The following is a 14,119-nucleotide window of genomic DNA, read 5'->3' as shown; positions in this document are numbered from 1 at the left end:
GAGACAATAGAAACAAAGAGTTACGGACGTCCGGGTACCTTTCTCTGGGCAGCACGAGCCCGAAAAAGGGCACCCGTTAACAAAGGATTAACCCTTAAAAACAACAGCCTGTTGCATATTCATACACTTCATACATGATGCATAAACTCCATTCAAAGACAGGATTCTGTCTGGTCATCGTCAACTTCTTCCTCTGAATCCTAACAGCGCCTTCGAGGAGGGAAGAAGTTCGTTTCTTCTGATAAGAGGGCAATAAATTCTTTTTCTCTGAAATATTTAGGTGTCCTGTGGCTGCTATCTCACTGCGAGTCCTTTCTTTAAAAAAAGTATCCTACATAGCATAGTTTCTATTTTAACATTTCTTACAACCTAAAACTATATTTAACACACTACTTAAGAGAATTAATACAGCATTATTTTCTAACACAACATATATAATATTCATTTTAATATTTGCAAAAAGCCAATCATAAAGTACAGATTTTTCATATCTTGGTCCTCTGCCAGATATTGCTGGGAAGTGGCGTGGGAAATGTGATTAAAAACTTGCACTATATATTAAAACAATAATTAAGGGTTGGGTTTTTTTGACAGCCTTAATTGAAAATTTCATAACAGTCATTAATGTAAGTTTGCATGCTTTTTTGCACAGCTCCTGTGTGATAATTTTCAGAGTATTTTAAAAGATGCTATCTTGACTTCATGCTGATGCTTGCTTGGCTAAAAATGATCCATGGCTCCCAAGGATTACTCAGCACACTGCCAGAGTTTATGCATCTTTCCACAACTCCTTGTTCAATCAAATGTACAAAGCATTCCTGGCTGTGCCTACTTGAACAGGTGGCATGATGCAGTGGAAGCAAACTTCAAGAGTGATGGATGGTTTTGGAAGTTTTAGCTTGGTCTGGTCCCATTGGCAGGCTTATCAATCAGCAGTCAGGGCAGAGTGGATGCATTTTTGGGACTCTTCCCACAGCTTACCTGCATCTGAAAGGTGCCACATTTCTGCACACTAGGATTGTATGGGGATTGCATACTGCTTCTTGGTGGGCAGAGCCAGCAGTGGAGCCTGGCAGAGCTGGGAACTTGGCTAGCTTGTCCTCCCCCACTCCCACCTCCTTGCTGGCCCACGGGAGTGCCAGACAAAGGCAGTGCCCATGCATGAGAGAGCCCTGGTTTGTATGTTCTCTCTAGAACAGCATCTGCCAGTGCTGCTGTCCAGCACAGCCTAAGCCTTCATTTGACTTGCAGTGCGATACTTGTGTCCTCATGTTGCACAGTGTGAACCAAACAAGAAGAAGTCAGAAACTCTCTGAAGATGTGAGTGAATTCTTGATGTAACACTGTTTTGCAGGGTTAATGCAGATGCACCCCATGATTTCCACTGAGAGCATAGGGAGATGACATTCTGGCTCTCATCTTAGTTCCTGACTCTCATGCCTTTGCCCACAGCAGCTAACAGGTACAATTGCTAGGAAAGAGTGATGTGTCAATTTTTTTTCCCACTTCTGCCCCCCAGCTTGGAGTCTACCTAATGTTAGTCAAATTCTTGCACAGTCCAGAGGCTCAGCTAGCAAATCTTGCTCACATGCAAACAGCAGTTTTTTAAAGGTGGGAGGACCCCAGGTTTGGCTCATTTTTCCTCAGGGAGGGCAGAAGGCAACCTCTGCCCTAAAGAGCACTTTTGAGGACATTCCAATTCCAGCACAAGGCAGTAGTGAAGCTTATCATACAAAAAAGGATGCCACTTGTTTCTTGGGTTTGTATGTTTGGTTGTTTTTTTGTTTTGTTTTGTTTTTTTTTTTTAACAAAGGAAAAGCACTATCTTTTAATTTCATTGTGGTAAATGAATGATGTATGTTGGCTCACGTCATGGTTTTACACTGGCTAAACACCAGGCACCCATGAAAGCTGTTTGCTGATCTCTTGCTCTCAGCTGGGCAGAGGAGACAAAAAAAATAATGGAGGGCTTATGAGTTGAGATGAGGACTGGGAGAAACTCAGCCCTTGCTCTGGCCCTGAACATGCCACCTGCAGTGGAAGCTCTGTCACAGAATCACAGAACGGGTATGGTTGGAATGGACCACTGTGGGTCATCTGGTCCAACCTCCCTGCTCAAGCAGGGCTGTCCTAGAGCACATGGCACAGGATTGTTCTTGAGTATCTCCAGTGAGGCAGACTCTACAACCTCTCTGGACAACTTCTTCCAGTGTCACTCACACAGTAAAGAAGTTCTTCCTCATGTTCAGGTGGAACTTCGTGTGCATCAGTTTCTGCCCACGGCATCCTAGTGCTTGGGACCACTGAGAGGAGCCCGGCTCCATCTCTTTGGCACACCCACTCGCCCCTCCTTTGAGACATTTATGCATATTAAAGATGCCCCCTCTCAGTAGTCTCTTCTCGAGACTGAACAGGCCCAACTCCCTCAGCTTTTCCTCGTAAGAATGATACTCCAGTCCCCCAAACATCCTCACTGCTCTGCACTGTACGACTCCCCCTTGGGTGCCAACAGATTCTGGATACCTGCAAATCAAAACTACCCTGAACCCGCCTGGGGCTCAGAGGTGCCCGCTGAGGCAGAACCATCTGTTTCCATGCCAAAACCAAAAAGTGTGGGGTTTTTCCTCACAAAACCCGCATTTCCCCCCAGGGATCGGCACGCCCGGGCCGTTAACGCGCAGTGGGCACAGGCGGGCCGCAGCCGCATGGGCCCAGCCGCCGGTGCCGTCCGTGGGCCGGGGAGCCCTTGGCGGGGCGGGGAAGGGCAGGGCCGGGACGCGCTGCCTCCCGCCGCCGCCGCCGTTCACTTCCTGGTTCCTCCCGGCGGCCGCTCCACCTCCGCGCAAGGGGCGGGCGGGCGGCCGGCGGAAGGGGGGGTGCGGTGCCGTGCCGTGCCGCTGCCGGCGCGGGGGCGGCGGGGCGCGCCGGACCCGCGGCGGCGGCGGCGGCCACTGGGGTAGGTGGGTGCGACTGACAGCGCGGGGCGGGGGGTGCTGGGGGGCGGGCAGGTGTGTGCGCCGGCGGAGCGGGGCGGGAGCGGGAACTGGGAGCAGAGAGCTGGGAGCCGGCAGCGGGCCGCCGGTGGACGGCATCCCGCCGCCGCCTGCGCCGCTGCACCAGCCGCCCCCCGGCCCCGCCGCTGTCCCTGGTGTCCCCGGCCCGCGCGGCCCCTCGGCCGTACGTGCGGGAGCCCCGGGGGTGGCGCGGCCGCCCAAGGGCCGCGCGGGGCTCCGCGTCCCTCGGCGGGGCCCCCGGGCCACGGCCGGGCGGCGGGTCGTGTCCCGCAGCGGCGTCCCCGGGACCTGTGGGCATCGGTCGGGAAACGGGCGGAGGGCTCCCGCTCTCACCTCGCCGCCTTCCAGCGCTGGGCTTTAAATACTGGGAAGCTGAACGCGTTAAATGATAGCGTGCTAAGTACGCGGTTTAGGTCTGCTCCGCGGCCTTTCGGAGCAGCGTCGAGTCCCCTCGGCAGGAAATTTAAAGTCGGACCCTCCAGCGATTTCGTCGGGGTCCTGTGACCTGTCGGTGGATTGCAGTGGTCCTATAATTTGCTAATGCGTTGCAGCGATGGGAGCAGCTGGACAGCGCGTGGAGCTGACCCTGTCGCTTCCGAGGTGGCTCTGGTCACCAGGCGTGTGGCTGCGGCTGTCCCATGGCCCCATCGGCCAGGTGCGCCCCCGGGATCGGCAGGAATCCCTGGCGAAAGCATGGCGCTGTGCTGTGCTGTGGCGGGTTTAGTTGAAATGGATGGTGAGTTTTACGTGGCAGTAACAAGCGATCCGGACTGGTGTAGAACGGCAGCTTCTGAGTGCTACTGGAGTTGTTCTGTAAGGTAAATTTTTAAGAAGAAGCAAGAGTTCACGATGGCTCATTAGAAAATAGTCTTCAAGAAAATAATCAAGAAAACAGGCCTTGGGGAGGAGGGGGCAGCAGTCTGGTCCCTGATGGGCTTTCCACTTGGTGTGTACCATTGAGGGATGTGGGATGGACAGCAAAGTTCGTTTAGGTGTCTTTCCTTTGATCCCGATTAAGAAAAGCTAAACTGTGTTATTCAGCATGAGAGAGAGCGACAGTGTGCCAGACTCCTGGCACAGCAAAGGTGTGTGTGGAATATCAGATCTGTAGGAAAGGAGCCCAAATTTGGATGGTTGTTGTGATACGGTGGAATCACAGAGAGGGGAGGGACTGGTGACTTACGGTGAGTGACTGCATTGGGTGTCTTGTGGTGTACATAGCAAGGCATTAGTGAGGACCATATTTTCCTTTGCTTATTGAAAGACAGATAAGTCTTTTGCCTAGCGTTACAGGCATTTCAGTGATAAGAGTCATCATAAGGGGAGCCACGCCATTCTTACATCTTTTTAAAAACGCATGTGCAATAAAGATGCACTCCTTCAAAGGCCATGACTCTGTCAGCGTAGCTCTTGGTGCTGCCTCACTGATGCAATAGTGTTTGTCACACCAGAGGGACCTGCTGCTGGTAGTAAGTTGTGTCTGACTGAATGTTCATTGAGATTTACAAGGTGCGGCCCAGAAACTCTTGTGTGTTTATAGGTTTATGAAAGGGCAAATATCAGGGTCTGCCTAAACCCCAAAATTTGTTGTGGCATTTAGGATCCATAGAAATAACATCTATTGGGTATTCTCATGTATGTTTCTGCTTCCTTTTAATTTTCATTTAAGGTGATATAGTTACAGGCAAGGGTGTCTATTTCAGTTTGAAATTGCTTGTTTGGTTGTACACAAATGTAATTTAATCCAGATAATGGGAGTAGGTTGCAAGAAGATGAATGCCTAATTCCTCAGCAGATGCAGGTCTGCTGTGCCCAAGTAGTTATGTGTTTTTTCTGGGCAGTTTCCTTTGCGTCAGCGAAGGGGAACAGCTGACAGTCTTCAGCAGTGTGTGTGTATCCTGGGCAATGGTAGCTCAGCTTTGGTGAATTGCTTTTTCTTACCTAATATGAATTTACTTTTCTCAATGGGTGGATTGCTGTGCGCCTCCAGCAGAACAGGAGCTAGCAGTGCTGCATAGTCCATGCAGTTTAAACCTGTGTGTTGCATTATTTCAGGAAGACTTGCTCATGGAGCCAGTTTTACTGTGCAGACATTTCCCATACAGCTGTGACAGGGCATCTCTCCTGTAGAGGAGACTAGATGGGCACCCACAGTGGTGTCAGTCTGAAAATGGACTGGCTGTAGCTCAGCCAGTCTCTGCAGATGTTAGTTGGCTGAGCTTATGCTTTTCTCTGATGCCTCTGCAGTGTAGACATGACCTTTTTCTTAGGGCAATATTCAGGAATACAGTTTTTCTGCCTTCCTGACAGAAGACAGCAGATAATGTAAAACATGACACAACAGAATAGCTTGTTGTCAGTTTTTATTTCCCCCATCCTCCGCTTAGCTGGTTGAAGGAAACTAAATGTGACCAATTGTACCTGGAACATCATATTTAACCTGTGCATGTAACTGATCTGAAGCTTTGGGTTGTGTTCAAGAAAACAAGAAGTTAAAGCTTTCCTAATTGAAGCTGTGTGTTTCCCGGGTTAGTGCAGGCAATAAGGAAAGAAGATAGCCCTTGCCTGGAGCTGCAGTGCAGCAAGTCTGCCAGTAACACTTCACACATTGTCCTTTTGAGAGGGAGTCCAGAAACGTGAGCCAGCTTGTTTGCAGGGTGTGGGTGCCAAAGACCTCCCCATATGGCAGCAGTTCCCTGCTAGTGAGGTGCAAGGTGTTAGAGGCAAGGTGCAGCTGGGTGCTGGCTCACTGCATGGGAGCACTGGTGTGTTAACTCCTGTCGCCTGCTTCTGGCTGTGCCCCCAGCTTGGGGGCTGCTTGAGAGTGCTTCTGGAGACTGGAGTGAGAGATTTGTCTAGCCTTATGACCCCATATCTCTCTTTGCACCACCAGGGTGACCGTACAGAACCCGTGCTGTTACAGGAGAAGAGGTAGAAGTGCAAGAGGAGGGGGAAAAAAGAAAGAGAGGATAGGTATGGAAAGGTAAGGAAATGAGAGGGAAGGGTACAGCAGCAGAGTTCAGTTAGAAAAATGTTGGGAAGCGCTATTCCAGGAGCAAGTAAAACAGCAAGTAAAAAAAGGACACAGAAGACTCACTGTTAAGGTCCTTTGACAACAGAGGAATGTTGAATGAGAGGAAATGCAAGGCCTTTATTGATGTTCCTGCTCCTGGGCTGGTGGTGGATGGTGTGCTTGTCATGTTCAGCTGTAAGTTTTGCAATAATGCAGAATTGACAGGGGTGACCAATCTTAAGTGTGGTGCAGCATGCAGAAGTTAAAACAAGTGGGCTGAAGCTGAAACAGTGTGAGTGAGTAAAGGTAGTGTAAAATACTACACTCTTGGAAAAAAAAAAGGTAAAAAAAGACATATGTGGGCTTAGTGGGAGGGCAGTAGTACCTTACCATAGATTGCAGAGAGGACTGTAGCAGATGATAAAGGTAGGTAATGTGATATGCATTCTTTGTTCTTTGCAGTGCCCACTTGAATTACAGATGTCCAATACAGTACAGAATAGATAAGGGAGATATTATATATGGTAGCTGGTCTTGTCTTGAACTCTGTATTTCAAAAGAAAATTAAGGTTTACACACAGAACTATTTTTTATGGCAGTAAGGATCCCAAGGATCCCTGCTGCTTGCCAGTGCTAAAGTGAGCAAAACAAGAAATGCTTAGTTTGCCAACTCAGATCTTCTTTGCTATGTTTCAAAAGCTTTAACCTACAGCAACTTTGAACCTGCAGGTTTTTCCAGTTCTCTGAAATAGCAGCATATGTTTCTTCCAGTTGTGATTTTAACTTTGCAGGATAGAGGTGATAATTGTTTGGTCCCTGTGTTTTTAATGTGCTATTTTAATGTATGCCCTGTGTACTTTCTGTAGTTGGCTTAGGGATCTGCTTAGGTGTAGTATGTAGATTTGAAATCTAAATGCCTTACAGCCTTTATACCTACATCTTTACTTACCCATATGTGGCAAGGCAGAATAATATACTACAGGCAGGGGAATAAAATCAGAGAGTGAGTGACTTGTTCATGCTTGTGAAGAGGGAGCTGTAGCAAAAGCAGGTGAGAGCCAAATCCTGCGATAGACCATCTTGAGTGCAAACCTATGTCTGGTAGTTAAAGTGCTCTTTCTGCCTTGAAAGATAGTAGTTAAAATATGTTTTTAGACTAGAGGGTTTCTGCCAGCTTCTTATTATGATTAAAACTTTAAAGCTGCAGCTCTTTCCTGCTCTGCAAAACATATTCCTTATGCCATGAAAGTTGTGTGGTTTTTTAAATTGAAACTAAAAATAATACCAGTTTTATAGATAAGCCTTTCCCTTTATTTTTTGTCTTTGTTAAAAAAAAAAAAAAGTTGATAAAGGACAAATTGAGAATTTACGTTCTCCTAATCCAGTGGCTTGCTGTTTTAGGTCCTGAGTCAGCATGTAAATTGCAGAGCTGTCTAGAAGACCAGGACAGCTTCTCCTGTTTTGTCTCTCATAAGGCTGTGCATTCAGGATAACTGCAGTGCTGTGGGAAAGCATGACATCCCCATCTGTTGTTTTCTATTTCCTGGTGCAGTCTCCTGCACGATTGCTCTTTCCTTCCAGTGCTTAACTTTAGATAGGTGGCAATGCAACAAGGATGGTATGTTCAGGATTAGTATTTCTCTTTTGACGTGGGTTAAGTAGCTTGTGTGTATTTGGTTTATTGGGAAACTGTGAGATTGAAGTAACAGAATATCTCTGTTGCCATTGCAGCTCTGATAGTTAAAAACTGACCAGTTATTTTGTAATGGTTCATTACTTAATGACAGTTTTATAAAGTACCTTCTATCTCTGATGAAAGACTTATTAAGATCACTGACTGTGATTAGTCCAAGTCAGATCCAAGTCTGACCTCAGTCTTGATGCCCTTGTGATTTGTGCCCTGTTTCTACATGTTGCCCCAATTTTGTCACTCATCCATAGTGGTCCAGTGTTTTTGTACCTTGGACAGTAACTACATTGTCTTTGCTCTCCTTTGCTCAGGCTGGCAGCTGACAGGCCTTTTGGTGGGGGTGCAATCACCAGATAACTCAGACTCTTAGGTCAGTCTTTATTGCATTATAATTTATTTATACGATACATGTCCATTAGTTAAACAGAAATGATACAGACATTAACCAGGGAGCTGTTCCCATCCCCCCTGAGAGACTGCATGCCACAAGCATCAGGATAGGGAATCCCCTGTATTTGTAATTCAGAAAACATGGCCTTATTTTCCTTTCATGGAATTCCTCTGGCACTGTTGAAGTTGCTTCTTATCTACACTGATGTAAATTAGAGGAGGACTGAGGGGTTTGTGCCTTATGTGGCTGCATGTTTTTTGAGGTGCAGTCTGATCCAAACCCTCAGGATGGAGTTTCTAGATATGACAGACATCTTTGATGTAATTTCCCCCTCCCCTTTCTCTCCTTAGGGAGAAGTTTCCTCTGTGTATTTGCTCTCCTATTCAAATGTGTTCTTCAGGAAGGCATGACTTCAATTAAATCTTCCCCTCTAATAAGATGCTTCTAATAAAAATAATGAAAGTATGATTTTAGCATGAGCCATATTTACTAAGGTCTTGTTCATGTGTGGCATCTTTGAAGTAAGAAATTAAAATTAAAAAATAACATCAAAATAGTTGATGTTATAAACACTTTTGTAAACAATTACTGTAAAGCATTGTATTGCAGCCATTTACTCCCTTTATGTATAGAAAAATGTTATAAATTGGTTATCATCTGGTTTAACTTGCTCTCTATTCCCCTTTTTAAGGGAGGTAATCCAAGCCTGTGCTTTTACCCTCAGGAAACATAAATATATTTTAAGCCTTGTAATTTTTTAAAGATTTCTTTACACCATTTTTCTTGAGTATGGGAACTGAAAGTGTTGCCATTGCCTGACTTCAGGAGTCAAAAGATTCAGGAGACTCTTGAGATGTTTGTGAGCCTTTTGCTAAAGGCAGATGCATAGCTGGTAATGTAATATTTAGGCTGTAACTATACTCCTGAATTTCCGGGAGAAAAGTGAATAAGTATCTGTGGTAGGCACAGTCCTGTTCCCTGCCCCTGGAGGAGGGCTGGCAGCGCCGACTTTGCCCTGTGATAGTTCGATCTGACTCATCGGGTGTCCCGTAAGCACAGCGTTAACTTCCGTGCCCGCTCCTTCCCTGCTGCCTTTGCCATTGTAACCCAACAGGAGGTTTCTGCCCCTTTGGGTTTTCAGCCCCAGTTGGGGTGGGGTTTGTTGTGTTTGCTGTTTGTTTGGTATTTTTAACCACGTGTGGAGTCCCGAAAATATGCCAATGGAAGTACAGCTCTCCGTAGCAAATTTGAGCCTGCTAATAATAGGTTTGCTTTTTTTAGCTGCCTTTCACAGACTTGTTAGATGTGTCCCGTTGACCCTCCAGGATTTGTAAACCAGAGGTTGGAAACTGCCATGCCAATGGATATCTGGATGAATCTGCAGGAGACTGCCAAAAATTCTCAGCATAGCTGGCCTCTTTTGTTGCACTCCTGCAGATCAGAAAAAGCTTTTTAGGCCTTGCAGGAGCCATTAGAAAAATACATATAAATACTGATATTTTCTTATTATCTGTGCTTTGGCAAGTTTTCACAAGCTTGTTAGATTTTGGTTGCATGGAAATGTGGCAGGAGAAGCATAGGTAAAAGCCCTTTTAGTTAGGAAACTCACCTTCTCTTATGTCTCTTGCAAAGGAAGATTTAAATATGCAGTGTTTTAATCTATTCAGTTTTATGTGCAGAAAAAATGAAATAAACTTAAAAATTAATTCTTCTGCAGTTTCTGTCTGTCTGGAGCTGACTGATTTTGTTTAAAAGGACATCTGTCCTGTGGATCTAGATTGCTTGCCTTAGCTGTCGTGAATATAGTAAGCCTAGTTATGTATGTCTGCTTCCTTTTGATGATAAAAAATTAACTTTAGTATTGTTTGTCAGCTCTCAAGGTACTCTGTGTGTCATAAAAGCTCTTTGGAAGTATTTCTTTAAAGTAAATTAAAAACCAAACTGAAAACCTAAAAAAGGTCTGCCATCTGCCCTGATCTCTCTTCTTTTTATTCTTTTTTTTCCCCTCAGTATTGTTTTCATGTAGTTGGCAGAACTTGAAATTCACCTAGTTCATATGACACAATGAAAATGTAACCTCTTCCTCGAGTTCAGTGTTAATGGACTTGTAATAGAGGAAATGGTTGCAATGTACATAGTAATGCTGTAGTTCTGCAAGTCATACCCATGTGCTTGACTTCACTAACATGAATAATTACATGAAAATCAGCAGGTTCACAGTGATGGTGGTTTTAAGCTTGCTGTAAGTTTTACATCAGAACCTCAGGTAGCTTTCAGGCACTTACTGGGTGAAGGCCCATATCATTTGTTTGTACATTCTTAGCAAATTCTTTAGCTGTCACAGGCAATTAAAAACCAGATTTTTTTTTACATGGCTTATGGCAAGTAAAAAGACAGTTTATATAGGGTGTCGTAGCATATTTTAAGTGTTCATTGTAGCAGGAAGTAGATTTTCATTTTTGTTTACATTTCTAACTTATGTATTACATGTTTTTTGGTTGTTCCTGTATTGCCAAATGCCTTCCAGACAAAAAAAACAAGAAAAGATCTTTGCTCTGTCATGTCATTAAGCTGAATTGATGTGTGTGTTGTCATTGTATCTCACATTTACCTAGTGGCCTCTCTTGTAGCCTGACACCAAGATTAAGTCCTTAAGCCCTTTGCCTACATTGTTTACATATTGTTTGCTCCAGAGCAGGAGGAGCTGACATATTCCATCTGTATTATAAATTAAGTTCGTATGCAGCATGATTGAAGGGCGAACCAGTTAGGGCAAGTTACTGCTTCCACCCTGCTACAACCTTTTTTTTTTGGTTGTTGTATTATTTATCTGAAAATACCAAACTGGATAACATAAACCAAAACAGATGTTTGTATATATAAGAGCAAGGAATTAAAAAAAACCTCACTAACCAGGTCATGTAGGAGAGAAGCTGAGACTTTAAGCTCCTATAGCTTGACTCTTAAGATAATGAACACTAAAACACATATGTATTTCTCAAAACAGTGTATGGTGTTTATGTACTGATTTATTTGGTTGTCTAATGAGGCCTCTAAAGCGAGCATTAAATGGCAGAGTACATTAAATAATAAAATTTTCCTCTAGCCACAATCAGGGGCCTGTGCTCTGTCCTCTTAACTCCCTGCAGAATTGAGTCTCCAGACTTTCAGACTGAGGGGGCCTCAGGGCTCCTTCCAGTTTCTCCTTAGACAGTTACACAGCAATAGGTTTTTCTTAATTTTTCCCCAGTTTAGCGTAATAAATTATTATTATTATTATTATTATTATTATTATTATTATTATTATTATTATTATTATTATTATTATTATTATTCTCTCTGAGAGAGAGCTGTAGGACTTTTATTGGAGTGAAACTATTATTGGAGTGAAGCTACTTCCTGCACTTGCAAAAGAGATTAATTTTTATTTCACTGCTGAAGTGTGCTGTTCAGGACTAAACCCACAGCTTAATCACTGAGTATTTGTTCAGCTTTCAGTCAGCCTTTGCTCATACTGACCTTAAGGTGACTTGTCAAACGGATTCCTTTCTTAAATAGGAGTTTGCTTTTCCTGTGACTGTTTGATTCCTTTGCTTTGGGATACAAAACCTTAGTGGGGGGAAAAGGCTCAGAGTCTAGGCAAAAAATCCTGAGAGTCTGTGTTCAGGACTGTCCCAGCTTGTTACTGTACCTGATGTGTCAAGCTTAAACTTTCAATTGAAAGTTGAACACTAAATTACAGTTTTTCTTACTTTTTAGTGTAATGTGATGTTCTTGTCAACTAAACAGTGTTGTCAGGTGTGAGTCTTTAATTATGTCAGTTTTATTTTGAGCTGGCAAACAAGCACAGCAATTTTAATAAGATTGTTAAACAACACAGTGAAGGTTAACCTGTTTTCTTGAGGGAGTGAGGGAGTGGAAGAACTAAGTCTTTGAAATACTTGTTAAGTCTGTGTGAATGTTTGAATACATAGTTGTCCTTACAGCAGTTGTGAAAAAAGGGAGAAAAGGTATGCATATACTAGTAGGTATCTGAACTTAGACTGCCAGATTGTTTGGGTAATCGCTATTTACAAAAATTACATAGCTTGTCTTCCTAAATATCAGAAATCACGAGGCTAAATTATAGCTGTGGTTAAAATACAGAGTAATTACAACGTGTTATGTGAATTTTGTGAATGAGGAGTGGGTTTTTTGTTGTGGGCTTTTTTCTTGTCAAAGTAAATGACATCCTCACAAGGACATTATCATCTTGATATTTCTGTTCTGTGGGATGTGTGTATAAATACAAGACTGATATGCTTTAACATTAATTCACGTGACTTTCTTCAGATTCATAAACCACCTTAAACTTGCTTGGCAGCATACTAAATGTTCAAAGTGAAAGATAAGAAAATACCTAATTCTCCTAGTTTATTTATAAGAGTTGTGCTAGAAAACAAATACTGTAAATTATCTAGTTCATCTGCTTCTGTGCACCTAGGAGGTTTGTGCTCCTGGCTTTTGCTTCTCACTGCTTCTCAGCAGTTCCAGTACCTCTCTTTGTGTCACTTGCAGTCAGGTGCACAAAGGTTTGTGCTTGGATGTAATTAATCACCCTGCTCATTAATAACCTTATTCTTTGACTGTGAAAGAATGATTGTCCTCTTATGAATTTGGTCTTCTTAAAAGAACAGCTGAAAAGTAAACTATCACCTCCTTCCCTGTTGAGATAGGGGAAGCAGCATCTCCATTTAGGCTGGTGTTAGGCAGAGTAGAGCTTTCTTCTTGTACTTGGCAGAATTTAGCCATAAGATTTGGAGAAAAGTTTGAAGTCCTAGGGATTTCTGCAGTTCTTTTACTATGTTTTATGTAAAATATATCCATTTTTAAACAATTAATGACAAAAAGAGCTTTAGGGTGAACTTTCTTGACTGAAAAAATAATTAGCAGTGAACATTTTCTCTGAATTTAAATGGCATAATGAACACTCTTGTTTTGCAAAGCCATGAGAATAAGCCTTACATTTTGAAATAGCAGGAAGCTGATACCTTCCATTCAGGGATCTGCAATTCAGTGTATTTAGTAGTAGAATTATTGCAGCCATTTTTGTAGAAGGTGGGTCTTTAGAGGGTGTAGTGTTATGAAACATTTAGAGCCCTAAGCAAATACTCTGAGTAGAAGTGTGTTTGGAAGAGGTTGCTGGGTGGGTAAAGAGCTGCTTTCAAAGTGTACCATTCCAGGTGTGCTCCAGCATTGAGTGGTGGATGGAGTGAGTGCAGATGGATTGATGCCTTGCCAAAGACTTAGGAGCACCCTCTCTGTTTTCTCTAATGCCTACATTTGGTGGGAGTTACACTGAAACACAATCCTGGTGCATACCTGGAGCATTACTATTCCTGGTTCCAAGATGGCTCTTACTCTCTGGATTGACAAGGTGTCTGCAGAGCTGGAGAGGAGAGGACAGGGCAATGTCAGTGTTGGTCCTCTTGCTACAGTAGAGTGGAGTTGGCTGGAATATGGGAAGCAAAACAAATGCTATTGAGGGATGGAGCAAAGGTGGTGGGAGAGGCATGGCAAAGCAGAAGACTTCCAAGGGATGTAAGGCCAGAGGAGGAGGTGAGAGTGGGAAAGAGCTGTTGTTGGGAAATAACATCCTCCAGCCAAGACTAGAAGTTCCTGTCAAGATATTTCCTGGGTTGCTTCTTAATCAGTTCCTGCAAATCTGACTGTACTGCTGTTTATTTTTGCACTTTTACCCCAAAGCTGGGAGTCAGTGGGTAAGGAGGAAGGAAACCTCATCCACTTGCTAAGTTTCCCAGTATGTGTAGGAAAGACCCTTCCCTTCCTCAGATATGAAGCAGAAAAAAGGGGACCCTGCCAGCTGTGACAGGACTTTTCTCCCCTCATGTAACAGTGCTGACTTCTTGCTTCAGTTCCTGTTGTGGCCGCTCCTGTTGGCTCCTACCTGATGACTTTTTCTTCATTAAAATACTTGTTGCCTTCCACTTAGGGAGGTGGAGGTGGCACAC

The 14,119-nt window shown here is 43.9% G+C and overlaps 1 protein-coding gene across 4 annotated transcripts in view; it reads left to right on the top strand.

Moving 5' to 3' along the window:
• Positions 1–2,804: 2,804 nt before the first annotated feature.
• Positions 2,805–14,119, top strand: part of ZDHHC3 (zDHHC palmitoyltransferase 3) — a 33,997-nt gene continuing 22,682 nt past the window's right edge. Inside the window, exon 1 of one of the 4 annotated variants that reach the window (XM_054631112.2) lies at positions 2,805–2,956. The gene's annotated coding sequence lies outside the window, so the exon portion shown is untranslated. Of the gene's footprint in view, positions 2,961–3,495; positions 3,670–14,119 lie in introns of those variants that run through there. The other 3 variants (XM_054631134.2, XM_054631117.2, XM_077178128.1) reach the window with 3 other exon arrangements.

This window comes from Agelaius phoeniceus, chromosome 1 (assembly GCF_051311805.1).
Source record: "Agelaius phoeniceus isolate bAgePho1 chromosome 1, bAgePho1.hap1, whole genome shotgun sequence".
Classification (NCBI taxonomy): domain Eukaryota; kingdom Metazoa; phylum Chordata; class Aves; order Passeriformes; family Icteridae; genus Agelaius; species Agelaius phoeniceus.
Note: the sequence above shows the minus strand (reverse complement) of the source record. Positions and strands in the feature narration are given on the sequence as shown.